Source organism: Entelurus aequoreus, linkage group LG06 (assembly GCF_033978785.1).
Source record: "Entelurus aequoreus isolate RoL-2023_Sb linkage group LG06, RoL_Eaeq_v1.1, whole genome shotgun sequence".
Classification (NCBI taxonomy): Eukaryota; Metazoa; Chordata; class Actinopteri; order Syngnathiformes; family Syngnathidae; genus Entelurus; species Entelurus aequoreus.
Window position 1 is genome coordinate 69,752,896 of NC_084736.1, and position 16,549 is coordinate 69,769,444.

Sequence of the window (16,549 nt, forward strand, 5' to 3'; positions counted from 1 at the left end):
CAAATTCTAATCTCTCCTCGCAAATTATTCTTTAATCATACTCTGCAACTTCCTCCCTCCTCAGCACAACATGGTCTACATTTCTCTCCAGTTGTGAATACGATATTTCTTGATTTTACACTGGACAATTAATATTATTGTTGGCACTCAGTCATAAAAATGTATGCGTGTCATGAATCTGACTTTGGGCCGGCCTAAATGTAATAAATCTGCAGCTTTTTCTTGTTCTCGAGCATGAATTAGCATGACTAAAATAAAGTTTTAACATTGTGATTTAATGTGTGATTTATTAGTGATTGCTGTGATACAATAAGGCAGGGGTCGGCAACCCAACAGGTTGAAAGAGCCATATTGGACCAAAAATCCAAAAAACAAATCTGTCTGAAGCCGCAAAAAGTTAAAAGCTTTATGTAAGTGTTATAATGAAGGCAACACATTAAAGTAAGTGTCACAGAGGGTGAGATAACTCCTGTAAATAACTGCCAAAGGTATATACACTACCGTTCAAAAGTTTGGGGTCACATTGAAATGTCCTTATTTTTGAAGGAAAAGCACTGTACTTTTCAATGAAGATAACTTTAAACTAGTCTTAACTTTAAAAAAATACACTCTATACATTGCTAATGTGGTAATAATAATACCTGGGATTTATATAGCGCTTTTCTAAGTACCCAACTGACTATTCTAGCTGCAAATGTCTGGTTTTTGGTGCAATATCTACATAGGTGTATAGAGGCCCATTTCCAGCAACTATCACTCCAGTGTTCTAATGGTACAATGTGTTTGCTCATTGGCTCAGAAGGCTAATTGATGATTAGAAAACCCTTGTGCAATCATGTTCACACATCTGAAAACAGTTTAGCTCGTTACAGAAGCTACAAAACTGACCTTCCTTTGAGCAGATTGAGTTTCTGGAGCATCACATTTGTGGGGTCAATTAAACGCTCAAAATGGCCAGAAAAAGAGAACTTTCATCTGAAACTCGACAGTCTATTCTTGTTCTTAGAAATGAAGGCTATTCCACAAAATTGTTTGGGTGACCCCAAACTTTTGAACGGTAGTGTATGTGTGTGTCCAAGTTAAAGGAAAGGACAGACTGTCTTCTTCTATTGGATGTATTACAATCCCTGCAAGCTGGGTAACATTTGCTGTGGTCTGGAACAACATGGTAACGATTGCTGTGGTCTGGAACAACATGACACACAATCAGAAATGCAGCCAATATTACATACAGATAATATGTCATTAGACATGCAAATATAAACTAAATACACAGAGGACATAAGTAAAGGAAATTAACTTAACTCAAATATACCTACAAACGAGGCACAACGATGCAATATGTACACACAGCTAGCCTAAATAGCATGTTAGCATGGATTATTAGCGCTCCACGCAAGTCAACAACATCAACAAAGCTCACCTTTGTGCATTCACGCACAGCATAAAATGTTTGGGGGACAAAATGAGACAAAGGAGGAGTGGCACAAAACACGTCTTTCTGTGGCAGCGTCGGAGAAAGTTGTACATGTAAACAAACTACGATGAGTTCAAGGACCACCAAAATTAATAGGACAAAATGGCGCTGGCCAAATAATGTCATCAGTGAAGCATAAACACAAACATATTAAACAGTGGGTTCTCTTACAATTAGGAAGGTTTGTGTTTTGTTTGTCCTCCTACAGAAACATTATTAAAACAACAAATATATTTTCCCCCCATCTTTTTCCATTTTTATACATTTTTGAAAAAGCTCTAAGGAGCCACTAAGGCGGTGCCAAAGAGGCGCCTGATCTGCTAAAAGTTTGCATGTATTGAAACATGTGCAAACTTGGTAGCACACGAAAAGCTGATCTACTAAACTAGCGCCCGGAGAATTGCGTCTCTTAAGTGAACAGCATAAGGAGTGCAATCTGTCTTCATGAATAGTGAAGTGAAGTGATATTTATATAGCGCTTTTCTCTAGTGACTCAAAGCTAGACTAGGATGGCGGAAGCGGGGATCAAACCTGGAACCCTCAAGTTGCTGGCACGGCCGCTCTACCAACCGAGCTATACCGCCACATATCTTCAGAACGTCCACAATACTGGGAGTACAAGATGCAAATTTAATTATTTAGAACACACTGTGTGATCTATCAAGACTAAAATTCATTTGTAAGCGTTATTTTGCGTCCTTATTTTGCAAATCTGAAAAGTATTTGCTGTGAGAAAGGATGCGATAGCGCAGCAGCTCCATCCTATGAATGCTTGTCAACATATACTGTTTAAAATTTAAATATTAGACATATCTTTTATTCAGAAATATAACTAAAGTGTATTCTAGCTGCTTTATGACTTAAAGGGTAACTGCATTTTTAATTTTGGAATGTTGCCTATCGTTCACAATCATTATGAGAAACAAGAAGACAAGAATAATTGTCTCGTCCTAGGTGGCTAGCAATGCAGCTAATGGGAGCAATCAATTCTGCCTCTAAGTCACTTAAAAAATGCATTCAAAAACCGCCGACAATACTTCATTTACGTTCCGTATCATAACCAAGCCATAGCGACATTGTTATTGGAAGAGCGAACACAGAGGAACTCTTTTTTGAGCGTAATGATACATCGTCTTACGACGGCATGATACGGTGTTAGCCAAAAGTTAGCTACGGCAAGAGGTAAGCTAGCTTCTGCGTCAGCAGCTGAATGGCTTTTGAGTTTGTGATGCACAACACAATGCGATGGGAAACCAATCCGTACTGACTGAAAAACATCAACAATCATATTACACCGTGTGAAGTATTAGCCGACATTTCATGTTGTGTTTGTACACAGCTAGCTGGACAACGTATGTAGTTGTACTCACAATAACACGGTGTGCTGCATGTACCATGATTAATAATATAGCGACTCACTCGATGGACAGTTGTGCGTTTGGTCCAGCTGGCCGGGGAAATTTTTTCCGATTTAGGTTGGGTAAGCACTCCATTTATGTCGAGATAGCTTAGCTCCAAGTTAAACATTCACAGCGTCAAGTCACGTCGACCTCATTCTCTCGGCTTCTGTCTGCTCCAACGTTCCAACGTTTGAGCCTCTTCTTCTATAAGCAGTAGTTCATCCTCCGTATATTCAGCTTCAAAAATATATGTTTGTGAATCCTCATTTGTCCAAAAATTGTCGTCTTTGTTCTCTGTTACTAATTCTGCCATGATTAGAACACACTCGCATTTGTTTCCGGAAGTGGGAACATACATTTGTTGCCGGAAGTTGGAAGTGCCTTGCTATGGAAACGGAAATACTGTAAATGCGGCAAGTAAAGACGTTTCGTAATGCATAAATTGAACAAAATATGGTAAATTCTGTACATATTACATATTGTTATGAACGTGTCTGTTACTACTACTGTATATAAAACGTTGATGGATGGTTTTGCAGTTGTTTTAGAGAGCTTTGAAGGCTACAACGGTGACTCCCGTTAGTCGCATCTTTCAAGCATTGTTTTATCATCATAAATCCTAAAAAAAAAAAAGGTGTGCTCTTTTCTCTAATAATGATTGTAAATAATAGGCAAAATTCCCCAAAAAGTGCAGTTCCCCTAGACTTAAGGGGCTGATTCACTCTAATTCCGTTGATGCATTCTGGTGTTTTTTAATGGTGTTTGTTTTGTCATATAAAGAAGATATCTTATCAAAATATCTCAATTGTGTAAAAAAATGATTACAATATGGGTTATGATTCGGAGCGCACACTAGCAGTTAGTGCCTCTCCCATGAGCGCACCTTAAGCGTGCAAAAAAAAAAAGGGGTTTTGTTGTTGATGCACCGCAGGACTGCTTTTAAATTTCCCATAAAAAGTGCTACATGTTATGTTATGTTATGTTATGTTATTTTCATTTATTTTGCGCCCCCCAACCAACTGTTACATCAGCCCGGGGCGCAGCCCGAGTGGAGAAACAAAAAAAAACAGAAACAGAGACTGAGACACACAAAGGAATTTAAACTAAACATTTAAGACTCACAATGAAAACATAAATTAAAAGTCATCTGCGGTAAAAAAGGTGAGTTTTAAGCCGTGCTCTAAAAGAGTCCAGAGTGGTGGCGGACTTTATACTCAGGAGGGGCTTATTCCACAACCTAGGTGCCATCACATATCTGCTGCTGGTTTGAAAACACAGCAAAACGCGACAGGTAAGAGCATGATAAGACATATGCGCAGTAAATGGAAGTGTCTCTGTGGTGAAAGCCGTGTAGTACAAGCAAAAACCTCATTTACCATGAATAGGGCGGTTTGCACCACTTTTCAATTGCACACGCAACACACCAACTAACAGTACGTGCTATTTTATTGTTTGCACACATTGTTTAGCGCATGGTATTTGGCAGAGGTGGGACCAAGTCATTGCTTTGCAAGTCACAAGTAAGTCTCAAGTCTTTGCCCTCAAGTCTCGAGTCAAGTCCCGAGTCAAGACAGGCAAGTCCCGAGTCAAGTCCAAAGTCAAGACTGGAAAGTCTCAAGTCAAGTCCCAAGTCCTGCATTTTGAATTTCGAGTCCTTTCAAGTCCTTTTAACCACAGACTAATATATTTACACAGATTGTGTATGCTTTTAAAACGCTGTATTTATTTATTAAAACAAGTGCATTTGAAATTGCAGGAAAAAAAATAGTGCTGACATTGCACTTCATAATAGCCCTATTATCCAGTCATTTTAAACATTTAACTAATTCCTTTACAGAATAAACACATTTGAAAAAACAAGTGCAACTGTACTTATTTCCACAAAAGTGTTAACATTGTATTTCCATGGCATATTGCATTGTAACTAGTTCCACAGCAGTTTCTATCCTGTTCTTACCTTATCTCATTGATCTCATCTCATACTGTATGTGTGTTGATGTGTGCGTACATATGAAAAACATAACAAAAACATGAACAAAACAATGAACAGAGTTGTACTTTTTAGATGTAAGGGCCCTATGCAATATTTACACATATTCTTAAGATAGTATACATTTTACTGACCTTTATTTGACTATGTTTGTTTTTGTAGGTGGCTAAAATATGCGGTGCTGCTGATCGCCGTCTAACGTTACGTTACTGTGTGTGATACATTGACTAACGTAACGTTATGTGTAGGTACCTCATGCAACCCTGCTTAAAAAAATCACTTGACAAAAAGTATGAATAAGGTAGCGAACTGCAGTGGACGCAACATATTGCCGTGTGTGCAATGACGTTATAACCATAGACATCTTATAAGTAGACGCAGCATTGGCTGCTTTGACACGAGCAATTTGGCCGCCATCTTGAAGTGGTGATGAGGAGCCGGCGAGCAGCCTAAACTGACAGTTGACAGGTAGAAAACAAAGATGGTGTTCAGCGTTTTCCTACTCAAATGAGCGGACTGTTGAAAATAGGAATCGGGTGATTACTTTTCACAAGTAAGATTTAACATTAATGTACTACTGGCTGTATTTTATGAAAATAATATTACCACAGAGTTGAGAAGGAGCAAAGATCTTCAATATATGTATGTGAAAGTCACAAATAAATCTTCTGGGGGAGGATGACCCCCTTACAGGGGTTTGGTTTACAAACTTTCAGCCCCACCTAAAACAAAATTCACCAGCCGCCACTGATTATGATGCATTCTCATTTTAGGCAAAATATAAGACAATACTTTCTTAACAGTATAATTGTAACCAGGAATAAGTCTTCAAGTAACAATATTCAAATACTAACATTGTTGTAACCAGGAATAAGTCTTCAAGTAACAATATTAAAATACTAACATTGTTGGGTAAGACAGAATTTGGTTTTATTCTGAATCCAGTGAAACAGATTGGTGGTTTTAGCTGATATAAAGACTTACAGGTGTTTATATATGTTTATGTTGAAGTATTTGGCAGACACTTTTATCCAAAGCGACATACATAAAAAATACATATAAAACAATGACTGTAAACATGATCATTTAAGGGAAGAATGTAATACAAAATATCAATACAAAGTGTCAAGACAGAATAAACTCTCTGCTGCTGCAGCAACAGAGTCTATAAGATATATAGATATCTAATGTATTCATACATTGTTTATGTAGGATATACACATGTATATATAACCTAATCATATTGTTTCTTCAATTTAAAAATAGCTGACCGTTTTTTTCCCCTTTCTCTGGGATTATATTCCCAGTTTTGATCTCGGACGTCTGGTCATTTATAGCGTATAAGAATATTATATTACTGTTAAGCAAACTATGAATAATAAAACACGCCAAAACATGTGTCATTTATCATAGCTACACATATAACAAAAAGCGCGTGAAAATGAGTGGTATTCAGTTAGGTAAGATGAATTAAATGCGCTGACAGTTCATTGCTCCTGCCAAATGAATTGCACTAGTGGAGCGGATCACCACTCCAAGATGGCGGCCCCGCGTCTCGTCTGCGCCTGTAGGCAGTAGCCCTCGATGCTGCGTCTACTTATAAGATGTCTAAGGTTATAACGTTAGCAGTGAGTTTACAGCCTCACTGGTTTAACTACACAGCAAATAAAAGTCACGTTACTTAGCCAATAAACGTTAGCTTACATTCAAAACATACCCTTCTTTGTGCAACTTCAAATGTCGAACGAAGTTGGAAGTTGTTACGTCTCCGTCTGTAATATTCGAACTGCATGATTTGCATAGGGCAATTCGTTTTTTGTTGACCAAGTCATAGTTTTAATACCCAAACAAAATTAAATTTGGCATAATTGTTTCTCACTGGCGTGTTGTTTGACAATTCTTCTTCATTGGTTGTCCTGCAATTTGATTGGATGAGAGCTGCGGGATGAAAACAGCGTAGATCTAATTTGATTGGCTGTTGTACTGAGAGCACACCAGCTGACAGGAACAACACGCTGATAGACACAGACGAAGAAAAGGAAAAATACGGAGCGGCGCGCTCCCAAATAACTTTTTAATCTTTGGGTCTTGAGGAAAGTAGCAAGTCATGTCAAGTCAAAAGGCTCAAGTCCAAGTGAAGTCACAAGTCATTGATGTTAAAGTCTAAGTCGAGTTGCAAGTCTCTTTACATTTTGTCAAGTCGAGTCCAAAGTCATCAAATTCATGACTCGAGTCTGACTCGAGTCCAAGTCATGTGACTCGAGTCCACACCTCTGGTATTTGGATATTGGTAGAGCTGGCCCTATGTTTCTTCCTACTCCTTTTTGGATGAGATGAATTATGCGGCTGTAAATATAGGATGTATTTAATGTAACCATGTTCCAAATACGGTCCCTCCAGGAGTCCACAGGCTACTTTTGTGGTTGTAGCGGCCACATATCCGTAAATTTGCGGGATCTTTTTTATAAAGTTGTGGCAACAGTTGTAAATACTGTCTCTTTAAAATCTATTCTTAATTGCCTTACCCTGGATTAAAAAAAATGTAAATATATATATGCATGTAAACTAGGAAGCGAGGACACCAGTGTGTTGATAAATGTTTATATACTACATTACCCAGAAGGCTTAGCGCCGATGACAGGAACAAGAAGTAGGTCTGAGCTACCTGGGAAGACAACCATTGTGTTGTTTCAGAAATAAAGAGTTATGAAGTGTTATATGTTGTTGTTCCTGCTTCGTCTACACAAGAAACCAACATAGGTTTTGATTAGACAGTTAAAATAAATTTTTAGCCAAAATGTGCAGGGATGTTGCGGGCTTTGGACAAAGTTGAAAGTCCGCTCATTATTTGCGGGATTGGTTGACGTTGCAAATTACTGGAAGAAATGAAACATATCAAGAGAAGAGTTAAAAATTATAGTTTTCTTTTGTATTACAGTATTAACAAAATAAAGTTGTGATATTACAAGGAAAAATATAATATTAATTTGAGAAAAAAGCTGTAATATTATAGGAATATGGTTTCAACATAAACCTAAACACAGCAGTGCTTGGGGTTGAGAGTCAATTTAAAAAAAACGGCCCTCAATTTTGGACACCACTGTGTCCAAAATTTTAGGACCTTTTTTGGACATTTGAGATAGAAATTAAATGGTGACTCTAAATGTTAAATCTAAATACAAATAGTGAATCTAAATATAAATGGTAAATATAAATGTTAAATAATAAATTAAATGTTATATCAAAATTGTAATTATAGATTTAAATGTAAATCTAAATCTTAAATGTAAATGTCAAATATAATGTTAAAAGTTAACTCTAAGTGTAAACGGTAAATGTAAAATATAAATATAAATATAAATATTAAATGTTAAATCTAATGTAAATGTTAATTATATATGTTAAATAGAAATGTTAAATGTTAAAAAAATAGAAATGTTAAATCTAATGTAATTTTTTAATTGAAATGTAAAATGTCAAATCAAAATGTTGAATCCACGTTTTAAATGTTAAATTTAAATATGTCGCTAAGTGTAAAGCTAAATTTTGATCCGTATAACATCCATTCATCATGAAATTATTATTTTTGTCATAACAGTATGACTTTTTTCTTATTTTATAATTATAACTTTGTTTTGTTTATTTTTTTTCATTATCCTTGCGATACTTGGACTTTATTTTTCTTGTATCAATATTGCTTTTATTCCACTGTGGGTTTCTCCAGCGTGCCAAAATGCTGCAGCAGAGATGCATGACAACGTAATGTGCAGGAGCTCTGCTTTAAAGTTCATTAAACTGTTGTCACTCATCCCGCCAGTCAAATCATTAATAGAAAGATTGCTTATGTCTAAGTCAGGCTTTGCACACTTTATGAGGGCCCTTGACCTTGTTTGTTGACTTATTCTCGTCATTCTTTGTTTGTATGACACCAGATGCCTCACATACAAACACATATTCACATGCATGCATACACACTCTAATTCAGCGACACCCCCGCCTTTGTCTCGTGCCCCACCCTTCCCCAAAAAAAACCCATTGAGTCAACTTTTCACCCCCCTCAGTTCGGACGCACACAGCTGCAAATGCTGAAATTAAAGCGAGACATTGACGCATATATTAGCATGCATTAGTTGCTTTCCCCTGCCCACTTAACATGCAAATCTCCCAGCCCCGTCGCCTCGCACCTTCTGCCACACATTCATTTGCTGAATTATAATTAGACTAATCTTGCATAATTAATAAGAAGTCGAGGACCCTCTGTTTTTTACCCCCTCCTCTATTGTGGCTACAAAAGTTTAATATTGCTGTTGTTTGTTTTTGTTTTGGTAATGTAATACACCCACACACCTCCCCATCCTCAAGGAAGAGATGAAGAGGAGAACATAGAAAGCATGGATCGTCATGCCATGGGGGGACTTATTTTCAAAAAAGTGTATTTTTTTAGTACAGTACATACACACTACTGAGAGAAAACATTAATCAAAACATGAAGACAAATAATGTTTCACTATTGAAAATAAATAATCCAGAATTAAAACAACCAGACAGACTTTCAAAAAGTTGACACAAACAAAACAAAGACAGAAGTCTTAAACCGAGGGATCACTTTCCACTGTGGAACCACAGGGAGTCTGGTTTTTTTCTCTTCTGTCTTCACTTCTACATCTCTGTTAACCCCTTTTGTCTGCATCTGTTTCAGTTCCCAAGACTAAACACAGGCCTCGCAGCATGCGGCGACTATGCGAATGGTGACAACTTGCTCAACTCAAAAACTACAACAATCAGCCTTTGGAAGCGTAGATGTAAATGCGCTATGCTCCTTTCCTCCGGGACCCTGCGTTTCACATTTCTTGTCCATTGGGGGCATCTGTTGCACATAATGGGAACACACTCGGCTTTACATATGGGCTTGATCATGACGGGTGCGCTTACGCAGCACAAGACCTCCAACAAAATTTTCATAGGCATTCATCAACGCTAATCTTTGTTGACATAAACTGCCTTTTCACACGGACGTAAAAGACATCCCATTAATTGAGCGCTGTAAATGAACATTTAGTCGTTGCAGCAACTGTTGAGGCATGTGATGCATTTAATCCACTCCTTACAGTGTGTTACATGTTATCACACTTGTAGTCTGATACTGTCTGGACTAAAAGGCCCTATTTACACTAAGCCGGATAAGGTTATCCAGGGTAAATCACACCTAACCTTATCCGTGTCCACACACAACAATGCCACCGTTTAAGTCCGTTGGCGCAACACGACCTAGTACGCATGCGCAGAAGAAAACAAATCTAAAAAATTAAATAAAAAGCGTCCTTCTGCTCCAAGCTCTCCAGTAGATGACTTTACTTCACTGTGAAGTTATTTACAAAATATTGTAATAGTTTGCTGTGCATTTTACTTTTGTTTGCAAGTTTTTAAATTAAAATGTATCCCCCTTGAACAATATCCAGTGTTGCGGTATTTCAATTAACTGGAATCCAGTGTGCTGTGGGGCCCTATTGAAGTGAATAACACCTGAGCCATAAATAAATAAATGATAAATGGGTTATACTTGTTTAGCGCTTTTCTACCTTCAAGGTACTCAAAGCGCTTTGACAGTATTTCCACATTCACCCATTCACACACACATTCACACACTGATGGAGGGAGCTGCCATGCAAGGCGCTACCAGCACCCATCAGGAGCAAGGGTGAAGTGTCTTGCCCAAGGACACAACGGACGTGACTAGGATGGTAGAAGGTGGGGATTGAACCCCAGTAACCAGCAACCATCCGATTGCTGGCACAGCCACTCTACCAACTTCGCCAGGCCGCCCCATCATAAATTAATCACATCTTTAAAGGCCTACTGAAATGAATTTTTTTTATTTAAACGGGGATAGCAGATCCATTCTATGTGTCATACTTGATAATTTCGCGATATTGCCATATTTTTGCTGAAAGGATTTAGTAGAGAACATCGACGATAAAGTTCGCAACTTTTGGTCGCTGATAAAAAAAAAGCCTTGCCTGTACCGGAAGTAGCGTGACGTCACAGGTTGAAAGGCTCCTCACATTTCCCCATTGTTTACACCAGCAGCGAGAGCGATTTGGACCAAGAAAGCGACGATTACCCCATTAATTTGAGCGAGGATGAAAGATTCGTGGATGAGGAACGTGAGAGTGAAGGACTAGAGTGCAGTGCAGGACGTATCTTTTTTCGCTCTGACCGTAACTTAGGTAAAAGGGCTCATTGGATTCCACACTTTCTCCTTTTTCTATTGTGGATCACGGATTTGTATTTTAAACCACCTCGGATACTATATCCTCTTGAAAATGAGAGTCGAGAACGTGAAATGGACATTCACAGTGACTTTTATCTCCACGACAATACATCGGCGAAGCACTTTAGCTACGGAGCTAACGTGATAGCATCGGGCTTAACTGCAGATAGAAACAAAAGAAATAAACCCCTGACTGGAAGGATAGACAGAAAATCAACAATTCTATTAAACCATGGACCTATAACTACACGGTTAATGCTTTCCAGCCTGGCAAAGCTTAACAATGCTGTTGCTAACGACGCCATTGAAGCTAACGTAGCTACGGGACCTCACAGAGCTATGCTAAAAACATTAGATATCCACCTACGCCAGCCAGCCCTCATCTGCTCATCAACACCCGTGCTCACCTGCGTTCCAGCGATCGACGGAGCGACGAAGGACTTCACCCGATCATCCGTGCGGTCGGCGGCTAGCGCCGGATAGCGCGTCTGCTATCCAAGTCAAAGTCCTCCTGGTTGTGTTGCTGTAGCCAGCCGCTAATACACCGATCCCACCTACAGCTTTCTTCTTTGCCGTCATCATTGTTCATTAAACAAATTGCAAAAGATTCACCAACACAGATGTCCAGAATACTGTGGAATTTTGCGATGACAACCGAGCTTTTTGTATTGGATACAATGGTGTCCGAATACTTCCGTTTCAACGATTGACGTCACGCGCATACGTCATCATACATAGACGTTTTCAACCAGAAGTTTCGCAGGAAATTTAAAATTGCACTTTATAAGTTAACCCGGCCATATTGGCATGTGTTGCAATGTTAACATTTCCTCATTGATATATAAACTATCAGACTGCGTGGTCGGTAGTAGTGGGTTTCAGTAGGCCTTTAAATTAAAATGTATCTCCCTTGAACAATATCCAGTGTTGCGGTATTTCAATTAACTGCAATCCAGTGTGCTGTGGGGCCCTATTGTAGTGAATCACACCTGAGCCATCATAAATTAATCACATCTTTAATCGACATGAGAAAGTAGACAACGTGACAAACTGTTTGGGACACGAGGGGATGGTTCCATCTTTCAGCTGCGCGCTAATGGCGGAATTAGAGAAGATGTGGGCATCATGCACACTGCCTGGCCATTTCACAGTCACATCCATAAAGCAATATTTGTAGTCACACACTGCCTATCACGATCACATCCACGGGAGGAAGGGACCAAGTTTTCCGGTAAGTAGAATCACAGCTGACTGTTCGAAAGTTCTCTTGCCGTCTGAGATGTGTAGTATCCGAAATAGCTGCAATCGCCCGTTGCCTTCTCTAAAGGGGATGCCGTTGTGGCTTGTACAGCCCTTTGAGACACTTGTGATTTAGGGCTATATAAATAAACATTGATTGATTGAAAGGTATTCATGTGTGATTTCTAAAAGTGCCTGTACATGTAAAAGAAGGAGAAACACGGGCATGTCTGCATGATCCGCCTCCATCTTTGTTATGTCCGCGCCTGTGTGGGGCGCGGACTTAATAGATTTTATAATAGATTTTATTTGTAAAAAGCACTTTACATTGAGTAAACAACCTCAAAGTGCTACAGTGTATTTAAATGTAAATAAAAAGATAATAAAAATAAATACAAATAAAAACTAGAACAGCTTAATAGCTAGAACTAGTATGCATATATCCAAAAAAAAGGCTTCTTTAAAAAAAAAAGGGTTTTTAAGCCTTTTTTTTAAAGCATCCACAGTCTGTGGTGCCCTCAGGTGGTCAGGGAGAGCGTTCCACAGACTGGGAGCGGCGGAGCAGAAAGCACGGTCTCCCATTGTTCGTAGCTTTGTCCTCAGAGGTTGGAGGAGGTTAGCCTGTCCGGAGCGGAGGTGTCGTGTGGTGGATTTGGGGGTGAGTAGTTCTTTGAGGTAGAGGGGGACATTTCCATGGAGGCACTGGTGGGTTAGTAGGGCAACTTTGTATTCAATCCGGAGTGGAACAGGAAGCCAGTGAAGGAATTTGAGAATTGGTGTGATATGGTCATATTTCCGCACTCTCATCAGGATCCTAGCAGCACTATTCTGTAAGTACTGCAGCTTCTGGATGTTCTTGCTGGGGATCCCGACAAGAAGTGCTTTGCAGTAGTCTTTCTGGCGTCACTTCCTGTGTGGGCGCGGTCTTTCTGGCGTCACTTCCTGTGTTAGGTGGTTGTTAGGAGGATATGCATCCAAAACATGGGTTTCATACTATCATGGAACTTTTGTTTCTGTGGCAGAATCTTCACCATCTGGCATTTTATCAGCTAAATTGCATAAAGACATCAAAAGGAGATGAGCTGCACTGATGACTTCACTGAACTATAATGACCAGCACAAGCACTTTGTGGAAAAGAGCCAAAACCGTGTATAGAGAGAGTATGTACAACTCAATTTCAGATGACCTCCTATGTGAAATCCTATGTGTCAAAGTCAAGGCCCGCGGGCCAGATCTGGCCCTCGAATTAATTATCTATGGCCCCCGGGATGATATTTGATTAGCATTAGAACCGGCCTGCAGGCCACAGCCGCCTGCTGCTGTTTGGCACACACCAATACTCCATCAGTGTTGGCGCTAGGAATTTTCATTTTCAAGTCATACAAATGGGGTCCCACAGTACATTTTTGGGGTCCCATATTTTTGTAACCGTTTTGAAAACAAATGATAAATGTATGCATTATCCTGTTATATCTCACATTCTATATTGTGTTTTGGAAAAAGGTTGTCATAAACGTTACTTTGTTCATTAAAAAAATTTATACAAAAGATAACACATTTTTATGCATATGTAAATGTATTCAGTTATAAACATTCATTCACTTTCTTCTTTCTTTCATGGATCTAAACTTTACTGCTGCCGGTATTTTTCTGTATTTTTATTGTAATATTTTCAGAATGTGTTTGTTCTATTTTGGCCAAAGTAAGACAAAAAAAAAACAATCTGAAGTTGTCTTTATTTTTGTCTTTTTATTTTAATAGTCCGGATCACATCTGCGCAGATTTTCTTCCATGCGGCCCCTGAGCTAAAATGAGTTTGACACCCCTGTCCTAAATAATTGGTCAAAAGCCCTTCACGCGACTACAGGGCGCCATGTTGGACACCAGTTTGTAGCCGCCACTAAGCGACACTGCACTTCCCTCATTAGACATTTCTTTTAATTGAAGAGTTTTTTGCCGCGTAAGCATGGCCTGTTGTGCACCATGGGGACGCTCCTCTCGCCAAAATGCAGGAAGCATCTGCATTGCATCGAAGACAATAATGGAAAGTGAAGGTTAGCCGGGAAGGCTAGAGTGCCAATAAATGACAACAGTATCTCAGTGTTTTTCAACCTTTTTTGTGGCAAAGCACATTATTTTCATTAAAAATACGGAGGCACACCACCAGCAGAAAAAGTTACAAAATTAAACTCCACCAGGTCGTCGTGCCTTATTCTGAGATTCTTGGTGTTTTTCTGTGTGTAGTGCTTTAGTTCTTGTCTTGCGCTGTTATTTTGGCGGCCCTTCCTGTTTGGTTGGTATTTTCCTGTAGCAGTTTCATGTCTTCCTTGAGCGCTATTCCCCGCACTTGCTTTGTGTTAGCAAGCAATTTTTAGTTGTTGCTATCCTTCTTTGTGGGGACATTGTTGATTGTCATGTCATGTACGGGTGTACTTTGTGGACGCCGTAAGTTTTTGCTGTCGTCCAGCATTCTGTTTCTGTTTACTTTGTAGCCAGTTCAGGTTTACTTTCGTTTTGCATAGCCATTGCCTTTTCCTTTCGTAAATGTTTGGTTTAAGCATTACATACCTTTTTACCTGCACGCTGCCTCCCGCTGTTGTCTGCATATCGGGATCACAACAAACCATCCTCGTCTCACCCGACACATTCCGACTTCAACAAAGCAATTAACTACCTGCTGCCACCTACTGATATGGAAGAGTATTACATGGTTACCCTGCCGAGTTCTACACAGCACGGACACTAAGCAACGGCACATTATTTGCAGATTATAATTATTGATTTGCAAAAAATATTTTTTGGACCAATTAGGTGAAGTTGCATAATTTCCCACGGCACACCAGACAATATCTCACAGCACACTAGTGGTTGAAAAACACTGCAGTATCTTGTGCGAGGTTAGCAAGCATACATACACATGGGAAACCTGCTATATCTCACGCTCAGTAACAGTAAATTAATACACTTTGCCCGACAAAACTTTGCTTCAAAATTGTACCTTTTCAACATGTGTCACCAAGTCACCAATACTCCAAACTAAATTTATAAATATTCCAGTAAAACGCAGCATTAGTTCGGTATTCAAGTTAATATAGTGATGATACATTCATAGAGACAAGCAGACAGCAAAACCTATGAAAATTATTCAAACAATAAAAGTAAAAGCACAAACATACAGTATGTAACGCAGTGATTACAAACAATACATTGGAGGCAGACACGACAGTTGACATACTTCAAACAAAATATCATAATTTCTCCGTAATTGTTGGTCCAATGAGGGTAATAAGTTTATTTTTGGGTGTTGTGTATTTTTTAATGTTAATTGCACCATCGGGAGAGTGTTAGACACCCTGCTGGTCACTAAACACTGCATAAATATAGCGAGGAGTGTATCAAACACAGCAAAATATACAACATGGGCCCAAAGTTATACTTTGACCAAATAAAAGCATGTTTTTTGTAAGTTTATGAGCTGGAGTATGTTTAGAATTATATTTAGATTTATAATTCTTTATTTATTTTGTCAGGAAAACTAACGTCAGAACGACTGCAATCGTTGGCAACGGTTGTTTAGTTGTCCATACTCTCTTTATACACGGCTCTGAAAAAAGTCAGGTATGTTTACCTGCTGTATTTACATTCCTGTGGTTGTATTTAATATTTTCACTCAATTATCACGGCCTGGTTTTGCATAATATCAGTGTTTTGGTGCAATCTACGTTCACACTTGACTAACTTAAGACAAGCATCTGCATGCAGGCCGACCGAGACCGCCTAAGACAGAGGTGTCCAAACTTTTTTTCCACTGGGGGCCGCTGACTGAAAAATGAAAGAATGCAGTGGCCCCACTTTGGTACATTTTGTACTAGGGATGTTCTCGTCAACATTTTTGGCCTTCGATCCCGATCCGATACTTTGACAATAAATCATAGAACTGAGAATGTTTTATAGCATGTAACTAAGGTGAATAGAGCTTATTTTTTATTAAATTTAGAATTAGTTTGTATTTTAAAAATCAGATGGTGTACCAATCCCTCCCAAACATAAAAATTATTTGAATTCAAAGAACAAATTGTTAGTAGAATAAATGTTAATATTATTATTGTTTTGCTTTTTTTTTATTCCGTACGAGTTAATACAATGAACATTGTAGCGGACATGTGACAAG

The 16,549-nt window shown here is 38.9% G+C and overlaps 1 protein-coding gene across 6 annotated transcripts in view; it reads right to left on the reverse strand.

Annotated features, from left to right (window-relative positions):
* The window catches only part of ebf2 (EBF transcription factor 2), a 142,657-nt gene that overhangs the window by 28,697 nt on the left and 97,411 nt on the right, over nt 1-16,549 (reverse strand). The gene's annotated exons all lie outside the window — the stretch shown is intronic.